This window comes from Oncorhynchus nerka, linkage group LG5 (genome assembly GCF_034236695.1).
Source record: "Oncorhynchus nerka isolate Pitt River linkage group LG5, Oner_Uvic_2.0, whole genome shotgun sequence".
Taxonomy (NCBI): domain Eukaryota; kingdom Metazoa; phylum Chordata; class Actinopteri; order Salmoniformes; family Salmonidae; genus Oncorhynchus; species Oncorhynchus nerka.
In genome coordinates this window covers 27,609,150-27,628,564 of record NC_088400.1, presented here as the reverse complement: position 1 = coordinate 27,628,564, position 19,415 = coordinate 27,609,150, and the positions used below count along the sequence as shown (strand labels likewise).

Here is a 19,415-nt window from a genome sequence, read left to right as displayed (position 1 = left end):
CAGTATGTCATGCCACACAGCCATTTTTAGAGACAGGTCACATGGGTACAGTAAGGGTGTGGCGTGACAGATATGCTTAATATCGAAGATATTTACAATCACGTGAAGGGGAAGGAGTTCCCAAAGCTCGTTTGGCGACCCGCTACAAAAACGAAAGAGAACACCATCGTGTTTGAGTCTCACCTTTCCATAGAGTGGTGATATTAGTTTATAGGCCAAACCTTTCAGACGCGAAAGACATGCGTGAGAAGAGTGATTTTCGGGATGTCTCCTGGTCTCTAAACAGCCGACGATGAGGAAGGCTGACAATCAGATATCTCTAGCTTAAATCGATGGATTTTGATTAGAATAATGCACAGGTGCTTTCTAGAGCCGATACAGTGCACTACTCTTGACCAGGGTCCATAGGCCTCTATTAAAAAGTAGAGCACTATATAGGGAATAGGGTGACATTTGGGACACACATTTCAGTATAAAGACTATAGAGCTCACTGTGAACTGGTCAGTTTCAATAAAAAGAGAATTCACATTTAAATCACTAACAGACAACTCATGACACACAGTGGTGCTCCACTTGATTCAGGTCTCCCTTTTTATTATGTGAAAGTTGTTTTTATATAAACATATAAAACAAATTTAAGATCCATTAAATACAGCGTATCTGTACAGGATTTTTTCTGCAGTGATTAGCGTATTTAGATTAAATCCACAAGCATTACTATCTTGGCTTTGGAAGAGGAGGGTGGAGGGAGTCACCCAGACTGGCTTGGCTTTGGAAGAGGAGGGTGGAGGGAGTCACCCAGGCTGGCTTGGGAAGAGGAGGGTGGAGGGAGTCACCCAGGCTGGCTTGGGAAGAGGAGGGTGGAGGGAGTCACCCAGGCTGGCTTGGCAAGAGGAGGGTGGAGGGAGTCACCCAGGCTGGCTTGGCAGGAGGAGGGTGGAGGGAGTCACCCAGGCTGGCTTGGCAGGAGGAGGGTGGAGGGAGTCACCCAGGCTGGCTTGGCAAGAGGAGGGTGGAGGGAGTCACCCAGGCTGGCTTGGCAAGAGGAGGGTGGAGGGAGTCACCCAGGCTGGCTTGGCAGGAGGAGGGTGGAGGGAGTCACCCAGGCTGGCTTGGCAAGAGGAGGGTGGAGGGAGTCACCCAGACTGGCTTGGCTTGGCAAGAGGAGGGTGGAGGGAGTCACCCAGACTGGCTTGGCTTTGGAAGAGGAGGGTGGAGGGAGTCACCCAGACTGGCTTGGCTTTGGAAGAGGAGGGTGGAGGGAGTCACCCAGACTGGCTTGGCTTTGGAAGAGGAGGGTGGAGGGAGTCACCCAGACTGGCTTGGCTTTGGAAGAGGAGGGTGGAGGGAGTCACCCAGGCTGGCTTGGCAAGAGGAGGGTGGAGGGAGTCACCCAGGCTGGCTTGGCTTTGGAAGAGGAGGGTGGAGGGAGTCACCCAGGCTGGCTTGGCTTTGGAAGAGGAGGGTGGAGGGAGTCACCCAGGCTGGCTTGGCTTTGGAAGAGGAGGGTGGAGGGAGTCACCCAGGCTGGCTTGGCTTTGGAAGAGGAGGGTGGAGGGAGTCACCCAGGCTGGCTTGGCTTTGGAAGAGGAGGGTGGAGGGAGTCACCCAGACTGGCTTGGCTTTGGAAGAGGAGGGTGGAGGGAGTCACCCAGACTGGCTTGGCTTTGGAAGAGGAGGGTGGAGGGAGTCACCCAGACTGGCTTGGGAAGAGGAGGGTGGAGGGAGTCACCCAGGCTGGCTTGGCTTTGGAAGAGGAGGGTGGAGGGAGTCACCCAGGCTGGCTTGGCTTTGGAAGAGGAGGGTGGAGGGAGTCACCCAGGCTGGCTTGGCTTTGGAAGAGGAGGGTGGAGGGAGTCACCCAGACTGGCTTGGCTTTGGAAGAGGAGGGTGGAGGGAGTCACCCAGACTGGCTTGGCAAGAGGAGGGTGGAGGGAGTCACCCAGACTGGCTTGGATTTGGAAGAGGAGGGTGGAGGGAGTCACCCAGACTGGCTTGGCAAGAGGAGGGTGGAGGGAGTCACCCAGGCTGGCTTGGCAAGAGGAGGGTGGAGGGAGTCACCCAGGCTGGCTTGGCAAGAGGAGGGTGGAGGGAGTCACCCAGGCTGGCTTGGCAAGAGGAGGGTGGAGGGAGTCACCCAGGCTGGCTTGGCTTTGGAAGAGGAGGGTGGAGGGAGTCACCCAGGCTGGCTTGGGAAGAGGAGGGTGGAGGGAGTCACCCAGGCTGGCTTGGCTTGGCAAGAGGAGGGTGGAGGGAGTCACCCAGACTGGCTTGGCTTTGGAAGAGGAGGGTGGAGGGAGTCACCCAGACTGGCGTGGCTTTGGAAGAGGAGGGTGGAGGGAGTCACCCAGGCTGACTTGGCTTTGGAAGAGGAGGGTGGAGAGGGTGGAGGGGGTGGAGTCACCCAGACTGGCACCCAGGCTTTGGAAGAGGAGGGTGGAGGGAGTCACCCAGACTGGCTTGGCAAGAGGAGGGTGGAGGGAGTCACCCAGGCTGGCTTGGCTTTGGAAGAGGAGGGTGGAGGGAGTCACCCAGACTGGCTTGGCTTTGGAAGAGGAGGGTGGAGGGAGTCACCCAGGCTGGCTTGGCTTTGGAAGAGGAGGGTGGAGGGAGTCACCCAGACTGGCTTGGGAGGGTGGAGGGAGTCTTTGGAAGAGGAGGGTGGAGGGAGTCACCCAGACTGGCTTGAGGAGGGTGGAGAGTCACCCAGAGGGTGGAGGGAGTCACCCAGACTGGCTTGGCTTTGGAAGAGGAGGGTGGAGGGAGTCACCCAGACTGGCTTGGCAAGAGGAGGGTGGAGGGAGTCACCCAGACTGCTGGCTTGGAGGGAGTCAAGAGGAGGGTGGAGGGAGTCACCCAGGCTGGCTTGGCAAGAGGAGGGTGGAGGGAGTCACCCAGGCTGGCTTGGCTTTGGAAGAGGAGGGTGGAGGGAGTCACCCAGGCTGGCTTGGGAAGAGGAGGGTGGAGGGAGTCACCCAGACTGGCTTGGCTTGGCAAGAGGAGGGTGGAGGGAGTCACCCAGACTGGCTTGGCTTTGGAAGAGGAGGGTGGAGGGAGTCACCCAGACTGGCGTGGCTTTGGAAGAGGAGGGTGGAGGGAGTCAACCAGGCTGACTTGGCTTTGGAAGAGGAGGGTGGAGGGAGTCACCCAGACTGGCGTGGCTTTGGAAGAGGAGGGTGGAGGGAGTCACCCAGGCTGGCTTGGCTTTGGAAGAGGAGGGTGGAGGGAGTCACCCAGGCTGGCTTGAACAAAACTTAGTTGTGCTTCCCAAAGAGAATTATTATTATTCCACATAAAAAACACAATGTGGAGCAAATGTGTTGAAGGTCCTCTTGCTTGGAAACAGTCCGCATGCCTGCAGTCATCTAGAGATGAATGAGATGCTTTTAGTACCCTAACTAGCCATGCCCCCTAATCAAAGCAGCCAGCGCCCTTCTTAGTCTCTTGAAATGAGGGTTCAATTAGAGGCAGGGAGAATTCTGAAATACTTGATGCATGAAAGACTCAATTAATTGTTCCCCCTTTTTCTTCTTCAGGATAATTTGTGGAAATGATTTGGTAACACATTTCTTTGGATTCTTCCGCGGTCCTCTCTCATTTTACCAAGTCATGAGGTAAATAGAACTGAGCAATATAGACCATAACTCATAATACACACCAAACCAACCGACCCCCCCAAATGACAGACCTCGGGAAAAGAGGTGAAGAAAATACTAATTAAAACAAAGCAGAAATAAGAAGAAAAAAAAGAATTTGAAAAAACTAGAAAGCTAAATGTTCTTTACAAACAAATGTAAGGGCACTTGCAGCGTTTAGCTTGAGGGTGCTTCTCTGAAGCTGGTTTCTGTCAGCACCAGAGGTAGGAGGTGAGAACACCAAACTCTCAAACACTGATATTCTTCCATGGCAGTGGAAATCTCTCCGAAACACAAAAAGGGATTTCAAAACCTCTGAAAAATAACATCCCAGTGAGAGCAGAATACAAAGCCCTGCGCTTTCAATTCTCCACCAAGCTAATGCACGCCGTTCTCTCAATGCAGATATCCAATTCATACAATAACATAGGCATACACCCTACCCTGGGTGCTTTCACACATACACCGGCCCCCACACAATTCCAACATGACCTTTACTGAGAGGCAGTGCATGGAAAGATGGCGTATCTATGAGTATGAATGGTAGCAACAGAGCAGAGCTCTTAACTCCTCGAAGTTCAAGCAGCTGTCATTCCCCCACTGAGAGAAACAATCCCTAAACCATGGCTAAGAAGAGAACAAACACATTGTGCAGCCTTTCTCAATTCAATTCAAGGGCTTTATTGGCATGGGAAACATGTGTTAACATTGCCAAAGCAAGTGAGGTAGATAATATATAAAGTGAAATAAACAATAAAAATTAACAGTAAACATTACACATACAGAAGTTTCAAAACAAGACATTACAAATGTCATATTATATATATATATATATATACAGTGTTTTAACAATGTACAAATGGTTAAAGGACACAAGATAAAATAAATAAGCATAAATATGGGTTGTATTTACAATGGTGTGTGTTCTTCACTGGTAGCCCTTCTCTCGTGGCAACAGGTCACAAATCTTGCTGCTGTGATGGCACACTGGAATTTCACCCAGTAGATATGGCAGTTTATCAAAATTGGATTTGTTTTCAAATTCTTTGTGGATCTGTGTAATCTGAGGGAAATATGTCTCTCTAATATGGTCATACATTGGGCAGGAGGTTAGGAAGTGCAGCTCAGTTTCCACCTCATTTTGTGGGCAGTGAGCACATAGCCTGTCTTCTCTTGAGAGCCATGTCTGCCTACGGCGGCCTTTCTCAATAGCAAGGCTATGCTCACTGAGTCTGTACATAGTCAAAGCTTTCCTTAATTTTGGGTCAGTCACAGTGGTCAGGTATTCTGCCGCGGTGTACTTCCTGTGTAGGGCCAAATAGCATTCTAGTTTGCGCTGTTTTTTTGTTAATTCTTTCCAATGTGTCAAGTAATTACTTTTTTGTTTTCTCATGATGATTGAGTCTAATTGTGCTGCTGTCCGGGGGCCCTGTAGGGTGTGTTTGTGAACAGAGCCCCAGGACCAGCTTGCTCAGGGGACTCTTCTCCAGGTTCATCTCTCTGTAGGTGATGGCTTTGTTATGGAAGGTTTGGGAATCACTTCCTTTTAGGTGGTTATAGGTTTCTCTTTCTCCCTTCATGTAAGGTCAGCAAATACAAAAACAAGGCAACTCGAGACAGACACGCCACTGCCAACTCCCTGGAGCGCCATAGGAAAGGCAGTAAAGCACTAGTTCTCACTCAACGTTGGGTGGGTGCAGAAGTCACAGTAGGAGCACTACAAGACAAAGAGAGTGGCCGCAGGACAAAGAGAGTGGCCGCAAGACAAAGAGAGTGGCCGCAAGACAAAGAGAGTGGCCGCAAGACAAAGAGAGTGGCCGCAAGACAAAGAGAGTGGCCGCAAGACAAAGAGAGTGGCCGCAGGACAACGAGAGTGGCCGCAGGACAAAGAGAGTGGCCGCAGGACAAAGAGAGTGGCCGCAGGACAAAGAGAGTGGCTGCACCTTATGATTGACTGGCACAGACTCAGTGCTACCTATCAGGTAGGTACCAGACCGATCACAGAAGAAGGCCCTGAAAAGATCTAAACATTCATGTGAATGGCTCAACAGACAAAGAGCCAGATCACTGGGCTCATATAACACAACTACCAATGATTGTAGAAATAGGACAGCAGTTTGGCCTGGTGGAGCTGTGGACATAGTCACTCACTGCTCTCATCATCCTCAAAGTCGTAGCGTGCGTAACTGTTGGGATCAGCTGTACGTAGGGTACGGAGCCAGGGGAAGTCTGTGATCATGGAGTAGGGGACTTCATCTACCACTCCTATAGACAGAGAGAGAGTAGATACATCAGAACAGGGCAGAGCAGCAGCTGCCACCAAATCACTAAGGGGCAAGTGAAGGAACTATTGAGAAAAACTGATTAAATAATGTAGGAATTGCATCATGAAAACCTGAGGGGGACAATAAATGGAGCATGGAAAAACACCAAATCCCACTATGTAGCATAGTGACCCTAAGGGAGGACGTAGCATAGTGACCCTACGGGAGGACGTAGCATAGTGACCCTAGGGTAGGACGTAGCATAGTGACCCTACGGGAGGACGTAGCATAGTGACCCTAAGGGAGGACGTAGCATAGTGACCCTACGGGAGGACGTAGCATAGTGACCCTACGGGAGGACGTAGCATAGTGACCCTAGGGGAGGGCGTAGCATAGTGACCCTAGGGGAGGACATAGCTCCGCTGTGAAGAGACCAAATCTCAGTCTCAGAGTGCTGAACAGGACTTCCTCCATCTCACCCTCCAAGGTGTAGATGTCTCGGCCCCAGGGGTAGTTGGGATACTTCTTCACATCCTCTTCCGTCCGCATGGCTTCGGGGAAGAACTCATACTTAATGAGCTCCCTGTTGATTAAATGAAAGTGGTTGTTTATGTCAGGTTTTTAGATAGAGGAAGGAAGGAACTGGTTCTTGACCACCATGTCAACAGTACAGTACAATATGGCTGATTGAGGTCAGAAAGGACTCAACAGCACCACCTGCTGGCTGTAGTTATAATGACACCAGGGCCATGATAAAGAAAGCAATCTACTGTAGGAAACAGAAGGGCAGCAACACACCAAATTTCAGGGGTTGGAACCCATTCAGGGAACAGAAAACTGTGAAAGAATAACATTTTTTAGAGGAAAATAACCAGATGCAAGAACGAATGTGATCTATACAGTTCCGGAACAGATCCATTATTTTAAAATCATGGGAACCAGTTAATAACATTATATTCCAGTGTCTGCCTGCCTGCCAGCTGAAAATCTTTGCCAGTTTGTGTGTGTAGGCTACCTGCCCCTCCCCTAAAGCCTGCATAGTCTACTGTAGCTAGTGACGTTACAAATGTTATTGGTCACATGCAATTATTTAGCAGATGTTATTGCGGGTGTAGCAAAATGCTTGTGTTCCTAGCTCCAGCAGTGCAGTAGTATCTAACACTATACAACAATACACACATATAAATGTCGGAGTGGCGTTGACTAAAATACAGTGGAATATAATACAGTATATATATATATATACATGAGATGAGTAAACATTATTGAAGTGACTAGTGTTCCATTATTAAAAGTGGCCAGTGATTCCATGTCTATAGGGCAGCAGCCTCTACAGGCGTGATTCACAAATTAGGGAGAAAGATTTTTTATTAGAGAACAGGTTGATTCACTTTTTCAATGCTAGTTAAGTATACTCCAGTTATGACATATCTCATTGGATTTATTAAATGACAAAAAAAGGGGGTTTATTTTAATTCTGGTGCCGCTTTGCACACACAAGCATGTTAGCTAGCTAGTTTGTTAGCTAGCTCTGGTCTAGCTCTCTAAAACTTTGCAGCACTTTGTGTAATGTAATGGAACGGAGAGTCATGGTCAAGAGCTAGCTCTGGTCCAACGTTAGTTAACAACTCTCTGACGTTCAAATACAAACTTCCCCCATAAAAGCCGCTCCTCCGTTGGCCTAATTCAGGCAATGCATGTCATAACAAGATGGCCAGCGCTTCATGCCCAGCGCTCTCCTCACCCGCAATATTTCAGTCGCATGCCGCACCCTACATGTACATAGATTGCCCGCTCCATAGCAAGCTGCTCTACCTATTGAAGTATTTTAATGTCGAGCTAAATGAAAAATAATAAATAAGAGGTTTAAAAAGGAACAGAGAGGAGCCATATAAACTGACTAACAGGTTCAGAACTTTATTTTGCTGGTGGGAAAAGTGTTAGAATAAAACAAATTAGGGATTGGGCCATTTCAGCCACAGCGGTTGCTGAGAGGTGTATAACATCGAGCACATAGTCATAGACAAACATCGGCAGTAGAATGGCCTTACTGAAGAGCCCGCTGACTTTCAACGTGGCACCGTCATAGGATGCCACCTTTCCAAACAAGTCAGTTTGTCAAAATGTCTGCCTTGGTCAACTGTAAGGGTTGTTATTGTGATGTGGAAATGAATAGTGCTAACTCTACAGTTTGGTGGAGGAAGAATAATGGTCTAGGACTGTTTTTTCATGGTTCGGCTCCATAGTTCCAGTGAAGGGAAATCTTAACACTACAGCATACAATGACAGTCTAGACGATTCTGTGCTTCTAACTTTGTGGCAACAGTGGGAAAGCCCTTCCTGTTTCAGCATGACAATTCCCCCTGAGCACAAAGCCAGGTCCATACAGAAATGATTTGTCGAGATCGGTGTGCAAGAACTTGACTGGCCTGCACAGAACCCTGACCTCAATCCCATCAAACACCTTTGGGATGAATTGGAATGCGAACTGCGAGCCAGGCCTAATCGCCCGACCTCACTAAGGCTCGTGGCTGAATGAAAGTCCCTGCAGCAATGTTCCAACATCTAGTGGAAAGCCTTCCCAGAAGAGTGGAGGCTGTTATAGAAGCAAAGGGGGGACCGACTCCATATTAATGACCAAGATTTTAGAATGTTCGACGAGCAGGTGTCCACATACTTTTGGTAATGTACTGACTTTTGGTCATGTACTGTCTATTTAACAGAGGATCTTTCAGGTGAAAGTAACATTACAAGATAGCAGTATGTGTTACTCACTGGCTGATGTTGGTGATGGTGTCCATCCAGCTGCGTACTCTGACCTTGTTCCTGACGTTGGGGAGGTATCTGAACTCATGTATGATGGCGATGTGGTAGGGGTAGTGGTGTGGGGGCTGTGCTTTGGCAAAGTGGGTGGGGTTATATCCTTCCTGTTTGGCCCTGTCCGGGGGTGTCCTCGGATGAGGCCACAGTGTCTCCTGACCCCTCCCGTCTCAGCCTCCAGTATTTATGCTGCAGTAGTTTATGTGTCGGGGGGCTAGGGTCAGTTTGTTATATCTGGAGTACTTCTCCTGTCCTATTCGGTGTCCTGTGTGAATCTAAGTGTGCGTTCTCTAATTCTCTCCTTCTCTCTCTCAGAGGACCTGAGCCCTAAGACCATGCCCCAGGACTACCTGACATGATGACTCCTTGCTGTCCCCAGTCCACCTGGCTGTGTTGCTGCTCCAGTTTCAACTGACCTGAGCCCTAGGACCATGCCCCAGGACTACCTGACATGATGACTCCTTGCTGTCCCCAGTCCACCTGGCCGTGCTGCTGCTCCAGTTTCAACTGTTCTGCCTTATTATTATACGACCATGCTGGTCATTTATGAACATTTGAACATCTTGGCCATGTTCTGTTATAATCTCCACCCGGCACAGCCAGAAGAGGACTGGCCACCCCACATAGCCTGGTTCCTCTCTAGGTTTCTTCCTAGATTTTGGCTTTTCTAGGGAGTTTTTCCTAGCCACCGTGCTTCTACACCTGCATTGCTTGCCGTTTGTGGTTTTAGGCTGGGTTTCTGTACAGCACTTTGAGATATCAGCTGATGTACGAAGGGCTATATAAATACATTTGATTTGATTTGGGTACGGCCCATGGAACAGTTTCCGCTCCAGGGACAGAAGGTCAATCTAGGACAGGGGACAAGGAGATGGTCAGAGTAAGACTAGGTTTACAAACCATATCATGCACAAAGGGGATAATGTGCTTTATGGAGAAAACCTGGTCACATTTCCTCTGCAAATCATATTTATTGTGCAGACAGACTGAATTGAGATTATATACATATTGACCTAGGTTACAATCCAAGGTTTCAGAAGGAGTTCCAGGCAGTGGTCCTGACCTGCTGCATGGGGCGCATGTAGATGATACGGTTCCTCTCAGGGGGCATGCGGAGGATCTGATCCAGGATCTGCTCCATGTCCAGCTTCTTACACTGTACATAGTCAAAATGGTTCACTATGGGAGCCCTTTCCACCTTCAGATGCTTCAGCACTCTGCAGCGCATGGCTAGAGGGACACAGCGGGGGACAGCAGAGGGTTAATGTTCATCCCAAATGGCACCCTACTCCCTATATAGAACACTACTTTTGACCAGGGCCCAAATGCCTCTTAAATGGCACCCTATTCTCTATATAGTACAATACTTTTCAAAAGTACAGTGCCATTTGGGACTTAACCTTATGAGAGAATGGCCCACTAATTGTGTTCCTCATCAAGCCCTGATTATACATAGAAGGGAAACCTACCGTGAACAAACATCATCTGGGGGCAGTCCTTCAGCACCAGGTCAGTGATGCCACAGTTAGTGAGGGTGATTCCCACCAGGTTTTTGGATTTCAGCCTCAGCACCTTCATGGCATAGGAAGGTATTGTGTCACAGGGCGCTGCAGTTAGAAGGGAGTTCATATCCTTCATTTCACCATGAAGTTCTGTGCTGCTTTGCTCAGGGAGAAGGGTCCCCCCCCCCGAAATGACACCCTATGTAGTGGCCATTGGGACGCAGCCTGAGACTCATCTTAGTAGGTGTAGTGTCCCTACCTGTACATGATCGTCCTCAGTGACCGGGTCGCTGGTGCTGGTGGACTTGTCTGCTGTGGGTCTCCTCTTCACCATGACCCGAGGCTTGGACAGCTCTGCATGAGAAGAAACAGAAGCTCTATGAGGAACTCACATTTTCCACAGGCTTCCTCCTTCACTATTAATGCCACAGACACACTCGACTACCTGTGTTTCTTCAGCTTACAATATGGAATACAATTTGATGGCATGGATTTCAACTGTTACAAATGTTCCATGCTCTGATAGAGAGCGAGCTCTTATCCCCGGTCTTACCCGACTCAGACACCAGGGGTACAGACGACAGTCTGCTGCGGGCGCGGGTGAAAGGTCTACTGGGGAAGCTGTCCCTTAACCCCCTGGGCTGGGGCTCTGCTCCGTGGACCTCCCTGAAGCTATGGCCCGACATCCTCTCACCACCATGCCCCTCAGCCATACCCCTCGCCCTGGCTGGGCTCTCCTCAACAGGGTCCCCGGCCTCCAGCCCCTCAGATCCTGCCTCCTCTTTGGGGTCCTGTCCCCTCCTCCTGACCCTCCAGAGGATGGGTGGTTGGGCCCACCTCGAGTCCTTTCCTCTGGGCCGGGGCGAGCCCTACTGCAGGTGCATCGAGTCCTGATCACCCCCTCGCCTCCCAGCTCCCCTGCCCTGGCTCTGGCCTGTTCCTCCCGGTTCTCGAAGAGCATACACAGCCCCCTGTGAGGCTGACGCAGGGGCGACCCTCTTCCCTTTACCTGGAACACACACAGCACAGGACTCAGAACATACTGAGACTAGCTGTGACAATGTAAGTACAAGCCATGGAAATCATTTTGACTCATGGTAAGGATAGAAAATAGCTTTTCATCATCAACATTTTGGCTCATGGTCTCATATTCTACCAGAATTGTAAAAGCCTCTTTCGATGTGAGGAGTAAAGATTTGAGAGACTCACTACTAGGACTATGGCAGTCATGAAATATTGTCAGACGATTATTGTAATGCAAATGGGGGCCGGTCTTACAGTAATTGACCATTAATTAACAAATATGTTTTGCATCTTAGCTGAATAAAATAGAAAAGGATATGAAGTGGCTATGTCGAGCGTAAAAGTCTAATACACTAGATTTATTTGGCAAATATAGTTAGGCATTCTAAGGTTTGTGTAATGCACAAGAAATCTAATATACATGGGCTGCATGCTGCCACTATCCTATTGACTATTTGAAAAAGGTAGCAAAAAAAGCTTGCGCCCTGTTCCTTGCCTCGGGCTGCACACCCTGTTCTCTCATCAAGTGATCATATATTGTCACCCATCAGACTATTTTCAATTTAAATCTTGTCTTATGTGGAAAATTTGTTTCGATTTAGAAATGGACAATTATTAAATGGGTAGGAACAGGGTCAGGGAAAAAAAAGACCTCATCTGTATGCACGGAGACCGCTTTCCCGCAGTTTAAATCATGCCGGTTGTAAAGGTGAGCCCCTGAGAAATACATATAGTAGCAGCTGGGATCCTCAACCATCACAACAACTCTGCTTTCACACAGGATTGCATATATAGAAATGTCTGTGCTTATAAGAACAGTTATTTCACGTCACGCATCAACCACTGAGGAGCATGCTGCCTCTTGCTGCGCTACAGGTGATATTCCACCCAATCTCTGTATGCCATGGGCTCTTCAACCCTGACCTGCAGCTACCCAAAGCTTACTTTGGGAAACCAAGTGAAATCTGTTCGGGAACATCAATAGTAACATGTTTTCACAACGAAACATATTAAACGGTTGACAGCCCCCATCTTTGCGCGCTAGAGAAAGGAATGAGGGAAAGAGATGGAAAAACCCCGCTCCTCCGCTCTCTCCACTGGCTTCCAGTTGAAGCTCGCATCCGCTACAAGACCATGGTGCTTGCCTACGGAGCTGTGAGTGGGAACGGCACCTCAGTACCTCCAGGCTCTGATCAGGCCCTACACCCAAACAAGGGCACTGCGTTCATCCACCTCTGGCCTGCTCGCCTCCCTACCACTGAGGAAGTACAGTTCCCGCGCAGCCCAGTCAAAACTGTTCGCTGCTCTGGCCCCCCAATGGTGGAACAAACTCCCTCACGACGCCAGGACAGCGGAGTCAATCACCACCTTCCGGAGACACCTGAAACCCCACCTCTTTCAGGAATACCTAGGATAGGATAAAGTAATCCTTCTCACCCCCCCCTTAAAAGATTTAGATGCACTATTGTAAAGTGGCTGTTCCACTGGATGTCTTAAGGTGAACGCACCAATTTGTAAGTCGCTCTGGATAAGAGCGTCCGCTAAATGACTTAAATGTAAATGTAATGAAAAACATGGTGGTGAGATAAATCAAATCAAATTTTATTTGTCACATACACATGGTTAGCAGATGTTAATGCGAGTGTAGCGAAATGCTTGTGCTTCTAGTTCCGACAATGCAGTGATAACCAACAAGTAATCTAACTAACAATTCCAAAACTACTGTCTTATACACAGTGTAAGGGGATAAGGAATATGTACATAAGGATATATGAATGAGTGATGGTACAGAGCAGCATACAGTAGATGGTATCGAGTACAGTATATACATATGAGATGAGTATGTAGACAAAGTAAACAAAGTGGCATAGTTAAAGTGGCTAGTGACATAAGGATGCAGTCGATGATCTAGAGTACAGTATATACGTATGCATATGAGATGAATAATGTAGGGTAAGTAACATTATATAAGGTAGCATTGTTTAAAGTGGCTAGTGATATATTTACATCATTTCCCATCAATTCCCATTATTAAAGTGGCTGGAGTTGGGTCAGTGTCAGTGTCAATGTGTTGGCAGCAGCCACTCAATGTTAGTGGTGGCTGTTTAACAGTCTGATGGCCTTGAGATAGAAGCTGTTTTTCAGTCTCTCGGTCCCAGCTTTGATGCACCTGTACTGACCTCGCCTTCTGGATGATAGCGGGGTGAACAGGCAGTGGTTCGGGTGGTTGATGTCCTTGATGATCTTTATGGCCTTCCTGTAACATCGGGTGGTGTAGGTGTCCTGGAGGGCAGGTAGTTTGCCCCCGGTGATGCGTTGTGCAGACCTCACTACCCTCTGGAGAGCCTTACGGTTGAGGGCGGAGCAGTTGCCGTACCAGGCGGTGATACAGCCAGCCAGGATGCTCTCGATTGTGCATCTGTAGAAGTTTGTGAGTGCTTTTGGTGACAAGCCGAATTTCTTCAGCCTCCTGAGGTTGAAGAGGCGCTGCTGCGCCTTCTTCACGACGCTGTCAGTGTGAGTGGACCAATTCAGTTTGTCTGTGATGTGTATGCCGAGGAACTTAAAACTTGCTACCCTCTCCACTACTGATCCATCGATGTGGATAGGGGGTGTTCCCTCTGCTGTTTCCTGAAGTCCACAATCATCTCCTTAGTTTTGTTGACGTTGAGTGTGAGGTTATTTTCCTGACACCACACTCCGAGGGCCCTCACCTCCTCCCTGTAGGCCGTCTCGTCGTTGTTGGTAATCAAGCCTACCACTGTTGTGTCGTCCGCAAACTTGATGATTGAGTTGGAGGCGTGCGTGGCCACGCAGTCGTGGGTGAACAGGGAGTACAGGAGAGGGCTCAGAACGCACCCTTGTGGGGCCCCGTGTTGAGGATCAGCGGGGAGGAGATGTTGTTGCCTACCCTCACCACCTGGGGGCGGCCCGTCAGGAAGTCCAGTACCCAGTTGCACAGGGCGGGGTCGAGACCCAGGGTCTCGAGCTTGATGACGAGCTTGGAGGGTAATATGGTGTTGAATGCCGAGCTGTAGTCGATGAACAGCATTCTCACATAGGTATTCCTCTTGTCCAGGTGGGTTAGGGCAGTGTGCAGTGTGGTTGAGATTGCATCGTCTGTGGACCTATTTGGGCGGTAAGCAAATTGGAGTGGGTCTAGGGTGGAGGTGATATGGTCCTTGACTAGTCTCTCAAAGCACTTCATGATGACGGAAGTGAGTGCTACGGGGCGGTAGTCGTTTAGCTCAGTTACCTTAGCTTTCTTGGGAACAGGAACAATGGTGGCCCTCTTGAAGCATGTGGGAACAGCAGACTGGTATAGGGATTGATTGAATATGTCCGTAAACACACCGGCCAGCTGGTCTGCGCATGCTCTGAGGGCGCGGCTGGGGATGCCGTCTGGGCCTGCAGCCTTGCGAGGGTTAACACGTTTAAATGTCTTACTCACCTCGGCTGCAGTGAATGAGAGACCGCATGTTTTCGTTGCAGGCCGTGTCAGTGGCACTGTATTGTCCTCAAAGCGGGCAAAAAAGTTATTTAGTCTGCCTGGGAGCAAGACATCCTGGTCCGTGACTGGGCTGGGTTTCTTCTTGTAGTCCGTGATTGACTGTAGACCCTGCCACATGCCTCTTGTGTCTGAGCCATTGAATTGAGATTCCACTTTGTCTCTGTACTGACGCTTAGCTTGTTTAATAGCCTTGCGGAGGGAATAGCTGCATTGTTTACATTCGGACATGTTACCAGACACCTTGCCCTGATTAAAAGCAGTGGTTCGCGCTTTCAGTTTCACGCGAATGCTGTCAATCCACGGTTTCTGGTTTGGGAATGTTTTTATCGTTGCTATGGGAACGACATCTTCAACGCACGTTCTAATGAACTCGCACACCGAATCAGCGTATTCGTCAATATTTCCATCTGACGCAATACGAAACATGTCCCAGTCCACGTGATGGAAGCAGTCTTGGAGTGTGGAGTCAGCTTGGTCTGACCAGCGTTGGACAGACCTCAGCGTGGGAGCCTCTTGTTTTAGTTTCTGCCTGTAGGCGGGGATCAACAAAATGGAGTCGTGGTCAGCTTTTCCGAAAGGGGGGCGGGGCAGGGCCTTATATGCGTCGCGGAAGTTAGAGTAACAATGATCCAAGGTTTTACCACCCCTGGTTGCGCAATCGATATGCTGATAAAATTTAGGGAGTCTTGTTTTTAGATTAGCTTTGTTAAAATCCCCAGCTACAATGAATGCAACCTCCGGATAAATGGTTTCCAGTTTGCAAAGAGTTAAATAAAGTTCGTTCAGAGCCATCGATGTGTCTGCTTGGGGGGGATATATACGGCTGTGATTATAATCGAAGAGAATTCTCTTGGAAGATAATGCGGTCTACATTTGATTGTGAGGAATTCTAAATCAGGTGAACAGAAGGATTTGAGTTCCTGTATGTTTCCTTCATCACACCATGTCTCGTTAGTCATGAGGCATACGCCCCCGCCACTCTTCTTACCAGAAAGATGTTTGTTTCTGTCGGCGCGATGCGTGGAGAAACCCGTTGGCTGCACCGCATCGGATAGCGTCTTCCCAGTAAGCCATGTTTCCGTGAAGCAGAGAACGTTGCAGTCTCTGATGTCCCTCTGGAATGCTACCCTTGCTCGGATTTCGTCAACCTTGTTGTCAAGAGACTGGACATTGGCAAGAAGAATGCTGGGGAGTGGTGCGCGATGTGCCCTTTTTCGGAGTCTGACCAGAACACGCCTCGTTTCCCTCTTTTTCGGAGTCGTTTCCTTGGGTCGCTGCATGCGATCCATTCCGTTGTCCTGTTTGTAAGGCAGAACACCGGATCCGCGTCGCGGAAAACATATTCTTGGTCGTACTGATGGTGAGTTGACGCTGATCTTATATTCAGTAGTTCTTCTCGACTGTATGTAATGAAACCTAAGATGACCTGGGGTACTAATGTAAGAAATAACACGTAAAAAAACTGCATAGTTTCCTAGGAACGCGAAGCGAGGCGGCCATCTCAGTCGGCGCCGAAAAGGTAATGTGTCAGCCTATTATGAAAACAAAAAATGCCCTATTACTAGGCTATTCAAAATTAAATTCACTATAATATACAGTGCCTTCGGAACGTATTCAGACCCCTTGACTTTAAAAAATAAAAAAATAAATTGCACACACACACACGTTACAGCCTTGTTCTAAAATGATTAAAAGTAATAATAATTATCCTCAGCAATCTAGACGGAATACCTGATAATGTGAAAACAGGTTATTAGAAATGTTTGCTAACGTGTTAAAATGAAAAAAACATAAATACCTTATTTACATAAATATTCAGACCCTTTGCTATGAGACTTAAAATTGAGCTCAGGTGCATCCTGTTTCCATTGATCATCCTTGAGATGTTTCTACAACTTGATTGGAGTCCACCTGTGGTAAATTCAATTGATTGGACATAATTAGGAAAGGCACACACCTGTCTATATAAAAAGGTCCCACAGTTGATAGTGTACATCGGCGCAAAAACCAAGCCATGAGGTCGGAGGAATTGTCCATAGAGCTCAGAGACAGGATTGTGTCGAGGCACAGATCTGGGGAAGGGTACAAAAAAATGTATGCATCATTGAAGGTCCCCAAGAACACAGTGGCCTCCATCATTCTTAAATGGAAGTAGTTTGAAACCACCAAGACTCGTCCTAGAGCTGGCCGTCTGGCCAAACTGAGAAATCGGGGGAGAAGGGCCTTGGTCAGGAAGTCGACCAAGAACCCGATGGATGGTCACTCTGAAAGATCTCTAGAGTTCTTCTGTGGAGATGGGAGAAGTTGTCATTGTTGTGCGGTGGGATGTTGGGTGCGTTGTTGTTGTGCGAGTTCTGGTTGCTGACCAGAGTTGAGGAGACACCTATCCCAGTGCCAGCACTCAGACCCACACGGCCACAGCCCTAAGGGAGAAACAGAGGTCACTCAGAGACAACGGCTCAGAACAGGGAACATTATGACCTAGAAGCTGTTAACTATATAGACCAGCCTGTATTAAGCACTTCATATTCAGTCTTCCAAGGTGGTTAATATCATATAGAGTGGGGCAAAAAAGTTTAGTCAGCCACCAATTGTGCAAGTTCTCCCAATTAAAAAGATGAGAGGCCTGTAATTTTCATCATAAGTACACTTCAACTATGACAGACAAAATGAGAAAAAAAATCCAGAAAATCACATTGTAGGATTTTTAATGAATTTATTTGCAAATTATGGTGGAAAATAAGTATTTGGTCAATAACAAAAGTTTATCTCAATACTTTGTTATATACTCTTTGTTGGCAAAATGTCTGGTAAAATGTCTGCCCTACTAGAGATGCCCCGGTCAACTCTAAGTGCTGTTATTGTGAAGAGGAAACATCTAGGGGCAACAACGGCTCAGCCACAAACTGGTAGATCACACAAGATCACAGAACGGGTCCGATGAATGATGAAGAACCTAGCGTGCAAAATACGTCTTCTCGGTTTCAACAATCACTATTGAGTTCCAAACTACCTCCGGAAGCAAGGTCAGCAAATTAACTGTTAGTCAGCAGCTTCATGAAGTATGTTTCCATGGTCGAGCAGCCGCACACAAGCCTAATATCCCCATGCGCAATGCCAGGCATCGGCTGGAGTAGTGTAAAGCTCATCGCCATTGGACTCTGGAGCTGTGGAAACACGTTCTCTGGGGTGATGACTCATGCGTCACCATCTGGCAGTCTGACGGACGAATCTGGGTTCAGCGGATGCCAGGAGAACACTACCTGCCCGAATGCATAGTGCAAACTATAAAGTTTTGGTGGAGGAGGAATAATGGTCTGGAGCCGTTTTTCATGGTTCAGGCTAGGCCCCTCAGTTCCAGTGATGGAAAATCTTAACACTACTGCATACAATTCTGTGCTTCTAACTTTGGGGGAAAAGTTTGGGAAGGCCCTTTCCTGTTTCAGCATGACAATGCCCCTGTGCACAAAGCGAGGTCCATACAAAAATGGTTTGTCGAGATCGGTGTGGAAGAACTTGACTGGCCTGCACAGAGCTCTGACCTCAATCCCATCGAACACCTTTGAGTTGAATTGGAACGCTGACTGCGAGCCAGGCCTAATCGCCCAACATCAGTGCCCAACCTCACTAATGCTTGTGGCTGAATGGAAGTAAGTCCCAGCAGATATGTTTCAACATCTAGTGGAAAGCCTTCACAGAAGAGTGGAGGTCAGTATAAAATAAATGAGGGCGACCAACTCCATATTAATGCTCATGATTTTGGAATGAGATGTTTGACGAGCATACTTTTGGTCATGTAATGTACCTTCTACTGTTTGGGATCATAAATACAGTGTAGAGTCTACACTGAGATATGGCTTTTTCTTTGCAACTCTGCCTAGAAGGCCAGCATCCCAGAGTCTCCTTTTCATTGTTGATGTTGAGAACGGTATTATGCGGCTGCAATAGTCATTTATAACATTAACAATGTCTACACTGTTACACTGTAGACATTGTTAATGTTATAAATGACTATTGCAGCCGCATAATACCGTTCTCAACATCAACAATGAAAAGGAGACTCTGGGATGCTGGCCTTCTAGGCAGAGTTGCAAAGAAAAAGCCATATCTCAGACTCGCCAATAAATAAAAAAGATTAAGATGGGCAAAAGAACAGACACCGGACAGAGGAACTCTGCCAAGAAGGACAGTATCCTGGAGTCGCCTCTTCACTGTTGACGTTGAGACTTGTGTTTGCGGGTAGTATTTAATGAAGCTGCCAGTTGAGGACTCAAACTAGACACTAATGTACTTGTCCTCTTGCTCAGTTGTGCACCGGGGCCTCCCACTCCTCTTTCTATTCTTGTTAGAGCCAGTTTGCACTGTTCTGTGAAGGAAGTAGTACACAGCGTTGTACGAAATCTTCAGTTTCTTGGCAATTTCTCACATGAAATAGCCTTCATTTCTCAGAACAAAAATAGACTGACGTGTTTCAGAAGAAAGTCTTTGTTTCTGGCCATTTTGAGCCTGTAATAGAACCCACAAATGCTGATGCTCCAGATACTCAACTAGTCTAAAGAAGGCCAGTTTTTTTTTAATCAGAACAAGTTTTCAGCTGTGCTAACAATTGCAAAAGTGTTTTCTAATGATCAATTAGCCTTTAGTGTTTGTTTAGATTTA

General features: G+C 47.9%; 1 pseudogene; it reads right to left on the bottom strand.

Annotated features, from left to right (window-relative positions):
• Nucleotides 1–19,415, bottom strand: part of LOC135571681 (F-box only protein 38-like) — a 51,143-nt pseudogene that overhangs the window by 26,517 nt on the left and 5,211 nt on the right.